Source organism: Pongo abelii, chromosome 2 (assembly GCF_028885655.2).
Source record: "Pongo abelii isolate AG06213 chromosome 2, NHGRI_mPonAbe1-v2.0_pri, whole genome shotgun sequence".
NCBI lineage: Eukaryota > Metazoa > Chordata > Mammalia > Primates > Hominidae > Pongo > Pongo abelii.
The window spans coordinates 9,055,615-9,064,831 of NC_085928.1; the positions used below are offsets into that span (position 1 = coordinate 9,055,615).

At 48.2% G+C, this 9,217-nt stretch overlaps 1 non-coding gene across 1 annotated transcript; it reads left to right on the forward strand.

Annotated features, from left to right (window-relative positions):
• The first annotated feature begins 1,401 nt into the window (after positions 1-1,401).
• LOC112132896 (small nucleolar RNA SNORA24) lies at positions 1,402-1,532 on the forward strand. The gene has a single exon (XR_002914598.1). It is a non-coding gene; the product is annotated as a small nucleolar RNA SNORA24 (small nucleolar RNA).
• The last annotated feature ends 7,685 nt before the right edge of the window (positions 1,533-9,217 follow it).

A 9,217-nucleotide genomic window follows, 5' to 3' on the forward strand; every position in this document is an offset into this window, starting at 1 on the left:
GCAGTGGCTCACACCTGTAATCCCAGCACTTTGGGAGGCCAAGGTGGGCAGATCACCTGAGGTCAGGAGTTCGAGACCAGCCTGGCCAACATGGCAAAATCCCATCTCTACTAAAAATACAAAAAAAAAAAAAAAAAAATTAGCCAGGTGTGGCATCCGCCTGTAGTCCCAGCTACTTGAGAGGCTGAGGCAGACTAATCAGTTGAACCTGGAAGGCAGAGGTTGCAGTGAGCCGAGGTCACACCACTGCACTCCAGCCTGGGTGACAGAGCGAGATTCCTTCTTAAAAATATATAAATAAATAAATAAATAAATAATAAAATGGTGATGATAAACCCTACCTCTGAGTTCTTGTGAAAATGATTTATAAAGCACTCCTTCAGCCAGACACAGTGGCACATACCTGTAGTCCCAGCTACTCTGGAGGCTGAGGCAGGAGGATCACTTGAGCCCAGGAGTTTGAGTCCATCCTGGGCAACATAGCAAGACTCCATCTCTTTAAAAAACAACTTAAAAACAAATAAATAAAGTGCTTCTTTACATTACAAGAGAATGACTGACATTACATGTCAGTTGCCAGGTGAGATAAATCTCATGTGGTAGCTTGAGGCACTTTTCTATTAGGTGCTATAAAGGAAATGAAGGTTTGTCCATTATTTATTCAAAAGTAATCAATTTTTAGCTTCCAGAGTATGACCATAGGGACACAGAGATGAACCAGTGCACCAGGAGCTCCCAGTTCTATGTATGTGGCTGGGGGAACACCCACAGGAAGACAACCACACATCACACTAGCACGTAATCTCCCATCCTTCCTCTTCCTTGTGTCACACTAGCCACAGCTGCTTTTTAGAGCCTTCCTGCACACAGGCTGCATTGCACCCCTCTGCCCACAGTAACTCTTTTGGAAGAGGGCACTTGACCACATCCAATAAATATTAAATATTTGTAGGGCCAATAACACTCAATGAATCGGTTTTAGGATGGAAGGAGCATGAAGAAAGATTAAAGCATGTCTAGAATTGTTGGGGACTTCCTGTTACCTTGAGAGAACCTACCTGAGAGTGAAGCTGTCTTTGGCCATGCCTGCTGCTATAACAAAATACCTTAGACAGGGTCATTTATAAACAATAGAAATTTATTCCTCAGAGTTCTGGTGCCTGAGAAGTCCAAGATCACAGCACTGGAAGATTCAGTGTCTGGTGAGGGCTTGCTCTTTGCTTCCAAAATGGTGCATTCTGTCTGAGTCTTCCCATGGCAGAGGGAGTGGGAAGGATGATCAGGTTCCCTCAAGCCCTTTTGTAAAGCCACTGATCTCTTTCATGAGGGTAGAGCCCTAATCACCTCCCAAAGGGCACACCTCTTAATACCATCATTTTGATGGTGAAGTTCCAACATAGTCTCCATGTGTCTTTGGAACCTGTCAGCTGTGGCAGTTGCCCTTCCTAGCCGTGGAAGAGTATATTCTTGTTTATTGGCAAAGCTGTCACCATTTCATTGGTATTAGATTCTGACTTGCACAAGTAACATTCTTCACCATTAAAAACCTGGAGGGTGCTGGGTTATTGGGCAAACTTTTCCAAACTATTGTTCAAATGTTTCTAGAAAAAAAAAGTTTCCAACATAGGAATTTTGGGAGGGGGCACCAACATTCAGTCGCTAGCAGAAGCCAAGTCAAAATAAGAGGAAAACAGGCCGGGTGGAGTGGCTCATGCCTGTAATCCCAGCACTTTGGGAGGCCGAGGCAGGTGGATCACCTGAGGTCAGGAGTTCAAGACCAGCCTGACCAACATGGAGAAACCCCGTCTCTACTAAAAATACAAAATTAGCCAGGCATCGGGGTGCATGCCTCTAATCCCAGCTATTCAGGAGGCTGAGGCAGGAGAATCGTTTGAACCTTGGAGGCAGAAGTTGCAGTGAGCCGAGATCATGCCATTGCACTCCAACCTGGGTGACAAGAGCGAAACTCCATCTCAGAAAAAAAAAGTGGGGGGGCGGGTGATAAGACCCTATCTCAAAATAGAGGAAAACGAAATGAAGAGGGACTTGTCTGAGTGATGTAATTTTGGGCACCTGTATTTAGCCATGCCAGAAGCCATCTGCTCCCCTCCCTGTCCCTCTTGGTCCCCAACCCCACTTTTAGGCCTTTACCACTTGCTTAATGAAAAGTCATAGCCGCACCTGGGGGCTGCCTCAGAGTGGACTCAGAGGCTTTGGCTTCCCCAGTGACTGCCCAGATGAGCCAGATAATATAACCCAGAAATGTGGGGAGTGAACATTCCTATGAGTAAACTCTGACCAGCAAGACTGAGGATTCAGAAAGGAACTGCGGGGTAAAATCTCTACTTTACCTCTTCTCAGTAGACTGTTGAGCATGACTTCCCTGGAGATGTCGCATGGGACTAGGTTATCAGAATTTGCAAATACAAATACTTATGTTAAAACATTCTTTGCGTTCATCTGAAATTCAAATTTAACCAGGCATCCTTTTTTTGATCTGGCAGCCCAAACCCAACGACCATGGTTTGCTGAGACTCTGTGGCCAGTTTGGTGACACGCGACCTTGTCTTTGCTTTTCCTCCTGCACTCCGTTCTTTACTCCTCTCTTTCCTTTACTCTTGCTGTCCTGGGATTGAATCCCATAAGATTATAGCGCGTTAAGCTTGTTCTCTGGCTCTTTTTCTAGAGGGCAAACAAAGAAAGGCAAGCTAAATCAAGTAGGATTTCTGTCACTTGCATCTGAAGAATCCTTAAAACAAAAATGTAGCCTCAGTTCCCTCTCCAGTGGGATAAGGATGACTATTTCTGCCTCATTGACAGCCTTAGATGGATGGTCTATTGTTTGGATATTTGTTCCCTTCAAATCTCATGTTGAAATGTAATCCACAGTGTTGGAGGTGGGGCCTGATTGGGGTGTTTGGGTCATGGAGGTGGATCCTTCATGAATGGTTTGGTGCCCTCCTTGTAATGAATGAGTTATCGCTCCAAGTTCACACAAGATCTGGTTGTTTAAAAGAATGTGGCACCTCCCAACTTCCTCTCTCTTGCTCTCAATCTCACCATGTAACATTCCTGCTCCCTCCTGGCCTTCTGCCACAATTGGGAGCATCCTGAGGCCCTCGGCAGAAGCAGATGCTGGCACCATGCTTCCTGTACAGCCTGCAGAACTGTGAGCCAATTACCCAGACTCAGGTATTCCTTTATAGTGATGCAAATGGACTGACACAGATAGGAAGATCAAATGGCCTGAGGAAGGACAGGCGGTAACACCAGGACCAATGGGCCACTCTAGTGGGCTTGAGCTGCAGTGCTGCCCCCTGCCACACTGAGCTCATGAGGCTGCTAGGAAATGGGCTGCTTGCCCTGCTGTGGCTGTGGGTTCCTTTCGTGTTCTCTCAGTGGGATGATGTCTCCCCTGGCTCTGCTTCACCAGACCACAGCAACTGCCTGCTTCAGACTTTGCCAGTGAGATTAACAAGCACAAGGGAGACCAAGAGGACTGGGGCACTGCCTTTACCCTGCCACTCTTTCTACGGTGTGGACTGCAGCCCTCCTCTGGCTCCATGCTGACGGGGTTGTGGGAGGCTTGGCTTGTCTTTACCCAACGAACGCTTGCCTCTCCCTGAGTGCGCCTGCAATTCCCTTTGCCTAGAATGACCCTAGCATGGCCTTCAAGGCCCTGCACTATCTGGCCTTTATCCATCTTTCATTTATTTATTCACTCAACAAACACAGCTCGGGCAGACTGTGTGGCAGGCACTGTTCTAGGCGCTGTCTACCAAGAGACAGCAGTGAACAACACACAGACAGAAATCCCTGCCTTCATGGGACTTACAGCCCAGTGGCAGAGATAGAAAATAAAGCATGTACGTAAGAAAAATACATAGCATATTAGGCGATAAGAAGTGCGATGGGGAAAAATAAAGCAGGAATGAGAGGTGGGGACACACCCTGGCCCCATCTAGCCCCACTCTCTCCCCAATCAACCCATTCCCACCATGCTGGCCTTCTTCCTGTCTCAAGTGCACCAAGCTCCTTCCCACCTTGGGGCCTTTGTGCCTCTAGTTCCTCTGTCTAGGAAAGTCTCCTCCTTCCCCTTCCCTAATGCAAAGATTGTTGCATGGCTGGATTCTTCTTACCATTGGGGTCTCAGCTCAAGTGACGCTCCAGGGAGGCCCTGCTGGATCATCTGGTCCAGTGCCTTTTCCCGGTTACTCTTTATCCCATTACCTTTTTACACTGGTATGTTTTCTCCATGTCACCACTCTGAGAAATGCTCCTCTGTACTTCATGTGTTTTCATGCTCAGTGCTTCTCCCCCTAGAATTTCAGCACCCATGAGAGCAGAGGACTTTGTCTGTCTGGTTTGCTGCTGCCCCTCCAATGCCTGGAACATAGTAGGTGCTCAGTGAGTAGTTACTGAGTTCCTGACACAGTTATTGCTCTTTTGTTCTCCCTCCACCCCCACCCCAAGTTCATTTTCTTTCACCTAAAGAACTCCTACTTTTCCTTTAAGACTAGTCTAGCAAGAGACTGGGCGCAGTGGCTCATGCCTGTATTCCCAGCACTTTGGGAAGCTGGGGTGAGCAGATCACAACATGGTAAAACCCCATTTCTACAAAAAATACAAAAGTTAGCCAGGCGTGGTGGCACACGCCTGTAATTCCAGCTGCTCAGGAGGCTGAGGTGGGAGGATGCCTTGAGCCTGGGAGGCAGAGGTAGCAGTGAGCCAAGAACACGCCACTTCTCCACTCCAGCCTAGGCGATAGAGCCAGAACTTGCCGCAAAAACAAAACAAAAACAAACAAACAAACAAAAAGACTATCTAGCGGAGAGACACCAGTAAACACTACAATACTGTATTAATTAAGGTAACTCTAGCTGCTATAACAAATAGGCCTTCAAAGGAATTACGTCTCAGACATAATTGAAGTAGGTGGCTTTCCTCTATACATTGATCCTGGGCGCTGGGCTCTGTCCACCTTGTGGCAGCACCATTCCTAAGAATCTTGTCATTGTGCAAATACAGTTGGTAGCAGGACATTAACAGCGTGTAGATGACACACCCGCTTCTTAAAGGCCTTGGTGTGGAAGTGACACATATGGGTTCTGCTCACATTCCTTTGGCAAGAGCCAGTAGTATGACCACACTTAGATGTAAGAGGCAGTAGGAAATGGGGTGCCAGATGGACAGCTGCTTTCCAGCAACATCCACATGCTGTAGAAGAGGGAAAATAAACTGTGCTTGAGAAACTGTATTTCTGGGCCAGTTGCGGTGGCTCACGCCTGTAATCCCTGAACTTTGGGAGGCCCAGGTGTGCGGATCACTTGAGGTCAGGAGTTGGAGACCTCAGAGTTGGAGGTCAGAGAGATGGTGAAACCCTGTCTCTACTAAAAATACAAAAATTTAGCCTTGCGTGGTGGCAGGCACCTGTAATCCCAGCTATTCAGGAGGCTGAGGCCAGGAGAATCACTTGAGCCCAGGAGATGGAGGTTGCAGTGAGCAGAGATCACGCCACTACACTCCAGCCTGAGTGACAGAGCAAGACTCCATCTCAAAAAAAAAAAAAAAAAAAAGAAATTGTATTTCTGCCTCTGCCACAAATACAGTGTATCTGCCACAAATACAGTGTGGTAAAGGAAGCAAAGGAGCTAGGGTGACCCAGTAGAAGCACTTAATATAGCCAGAAAGTCAGAGTAGTCAAGGAGGGCTTTCCTGAGGAGACAGTGCTGAGGTGGCTCGTGAAGGGTAAGAATCTGTTAGGCAAAGGAAGAGGAAGGTTGTTTCCAGCAAAGGGACCACCATGCGCAGAGGTTTGGTGAAAAGAGAGCATGTCATAAATTGTCCCAGAAAGTGCTGATATATTCATTGCCAAAGGGACAGAGAGTGAAGGAAGCAGGAACAGCAAAGAAACCCAAGCAGAAAGATCAGTTCATGCCAGGTGGTGAAAGCCTGGACTCGAATGTTTAAGAGTGACTTTTCCTGTTTTCCTGGTATTGACAATGGAGATCCAAAATTGACGACAAATAGTGCTGTGGACCTCACGCTTAAGGATGATTCAAAGACTCTGTTGAGACTGGGGCAAGAACATGCCCCAGGTATGTACAAAGAGGTGGCAGAACCGGCCCTACTACAATCACTCATCCCTCCCCACCCCCAATATGAGCACAAGTGTGAGAAGAAGTGACAGAGGGAATCCACGCTAGTCACTGCCCACTGGGGAATGCTGGGGTTTTCTTTCCTTCCTCACTATTGCCAAAGTGAGGGGATTCTAGAAAACTTATTCTGAAAGCCTCGGGGGCAGTGCTATCAGCAGGGGAGATGAGCATCTCATTTCCCAGTGGAACCTCCAATGAGGCAGCAGATGGGTCGATCCTGCCCTCTGCCTCCCTGGAGAGGGAAGGAAGAGTGAAGTAGCCAGAGGGGGTTGGGGGGTACTAGGAGGGTTGAGGGGGTTGGGCACGGGGGCAGGGTGTGGCAGGGAGGGAGGAGATTGCAGGGGAGCTGCCTGCAAAGCCTCAAGCTTCAGGGAAGTGAACAAGGAGGAATTTCCCAGAGTGTAGCACTGGGCTTGAACCATTGTATCAGTTATCTATTGCTGCAAAACAAAACACCTCAAAACTTAGTACCTTAAAACAATAGTCATTTATTATGTTGTGATTTCTGTGGGCTAGGAGTTCTGACAGGGCACGGTGTGAATGACTTATCTCTACTACATCATGCTTGGGGCCTCAGCTGAAAATCTCAAGGGCTGGGGCCTAGAGCCATGTGAAGCCTTGTCTGGGGCTGGAGGGCCTGCTTCCAAGGTGGTTTGCTGGAGTGGCTGGCAAACTGGTGCTGACAACTGGGCTTCTCTCCACAGGGTTGCTTGAGTGTCCTCCAGGTAGGGCAGCTGACCTCACCCCGAGAGAACAAGCCAAAGGCCCAAGGTAGCACCGCAGGGTCTCATATGACCAAGCCTCAGAAGTCATGCACTCTCCCTCTGACAGAATGCTTTTCGTCACCCAGGCCAGCTTTGATTCAGTGTGAGAGGAAACTACAAATGGACATGAACAACAGTGGGTATGCACCATTAGGGCCAACCCAGAGGCCGAAGATCACATGCATCTTGCTGGCTTCTCACCCAGGAGGACTGGCCTGGGAAGGGGGAGCCCTGGAGAGGAGCTGAGGGGGCAAGAAGACATCAAACCTGAGGCAGATCTCTCTCCTTATGGCCCTAAGCTGGGGGAAGGCCCCGCAGTGTTCTGTGGATAACGTGCAGGTGCCCTATGTGAGACTCCTGGGCACACAGAGGGCGCTGATGGCCAGTGAGCATAGCTGGAGAAACAGAAGTGACCCCATATCATCTATGAAGAAAACCTCTGGCCAGTCATGGTGGTTCAGACCCCTAATCCCAGCATTTTGGGAGGCCAAGGTGGGCAGATGGCTTGAGCCCAGGAGTTTGAGACCATCCTGGGCAACATGGTGAAACCTCATCTCTACAAGAAGTACAAAAATTAGCTGGATGTGGTGGCATGTGCCTGTGGTCCCAGCTACTCAGTAGACTGAGGCAGAAGGATCACTTGATCCCAGGAGGTTGAGGGTGCAGTGAGCTGTGATCATGCCACTCTACTCCAGCCTGGATGACAGAGCAAGACTCTGTCTAACAAAATAAAAATAAAAAATTAGCTGACCATGCTGTAACGTGCCTGTGATCCCAGCTACTCAGGAGGCTATGGTGAGACGATCGCTTGAGCCCAGAAGTTTGAGGCTACAGTGAGCTATGATTGCACCACTGCACTTCAGTCTGGGCAAGAGTGAGACCTTGTCTAAAAAAAAAAAAACAAAAACACTCCTTTCCCAACTACTGTCACCTTTGTGATAAATCAGATGACAGTATGTTAATGCGTCTATTTCTAGACTCTGTCCTGTCCTATTGATCTGTTTGCCTGTCCTTATGCCAATACCACACTGTACTATAATATGTGTATTATGTTTACATAACGGGTCCTAATATCTGGTGGTGTAAGTCCTCCAACTTTTTCTTCCTCTGACAGATTGCCTTGGCAATCTGAGGTCATCTCCAGCCCTGACTGGGGAGGGATCCACTTTGAAGCTCAGCAGTTCATCCCCTGCCTGCTGGTTGGTGTCTGGAGACATCAGTTCCTTGCCACATGGACCTCTCCACGGGGCTGCTCATGCTCATGACATGGCAACCGGCTTCCCCGGGGGGAGGATGCAAGTAACAGAGAGAAGGAGGGACCCAGAGTCTCCATCGTGGGAGCCATCGTGTCTTTTCACAGCTTAATATCGGAAGTGACATTCTATCATTTCTGCTGTATTCTGTTTGTTAGAAGTGAGGAATCAAATCTGGCCCACACCAGAGGGGAGAGGTTTACACAAGAACGTGACTATCAGAAGGTGAGAATCACTGGGGGTCATCTTACAGGCTGCTGACCTACCACATGTACAAAACAGATTGCTTTGTAACCTACTTTTTTTTATTATTAAAATATAATTTGGCCAGGCGCGGTGGCTCACTCCTGTAATCCCAGCACTTTGGGAGACCAAGGCGGGCATATCACCTGAGGTCAGGAGTTCGAGACCAGCCTGGCCAACATGATGAAATCCCATCTCTACTAAAAATATAGAAATTAGCTGGGTGTGGTGGTGGCTCCTGTAATCCCAGCTACTCAGGAGGCTGAGGCAGGAGAATCACTTGAACTAGGGAGGCATAGGTTGCAGTGAGCTGAGATCGTACCATTGCACTCCAGCCTGGGTGACAGAGCAAGACTCTGTCTCAAAAAAAAAAAAGAAGATATAATTCACACTTCAAAGTGTGCAATTCAGTGGTTCTTGGTATATTCATAAGGCTGTGGAAATACCACCACTATGTTATTCCAGAATATTTCCATTATCCTATAAAGAAACCGTGTCTGGGGCCGGGCGTGGTGGCTCATGCCCACAATCCCACCACTTTGGGAGGCCGAGGCAGGCAGATCACTTGGCAGGCAGATCACTTGAGGTCAGCTTGCCCGACATGATGAAACTTGGTGTCTATTAAAAATACAAAAATCAGCTGTACACTGTGTCACACCCCTATAATCCCAGCTACTGGGAGGCTGAGGCATGAGAATTGCTTGAACCCGGGAGGCAGAGGTTGCAGTGAGCCGAGATCGCACCACTGGACTCCAGCCTGGGCATACAGTGAGACTCTTTCTAAAAACAAAACAAAACA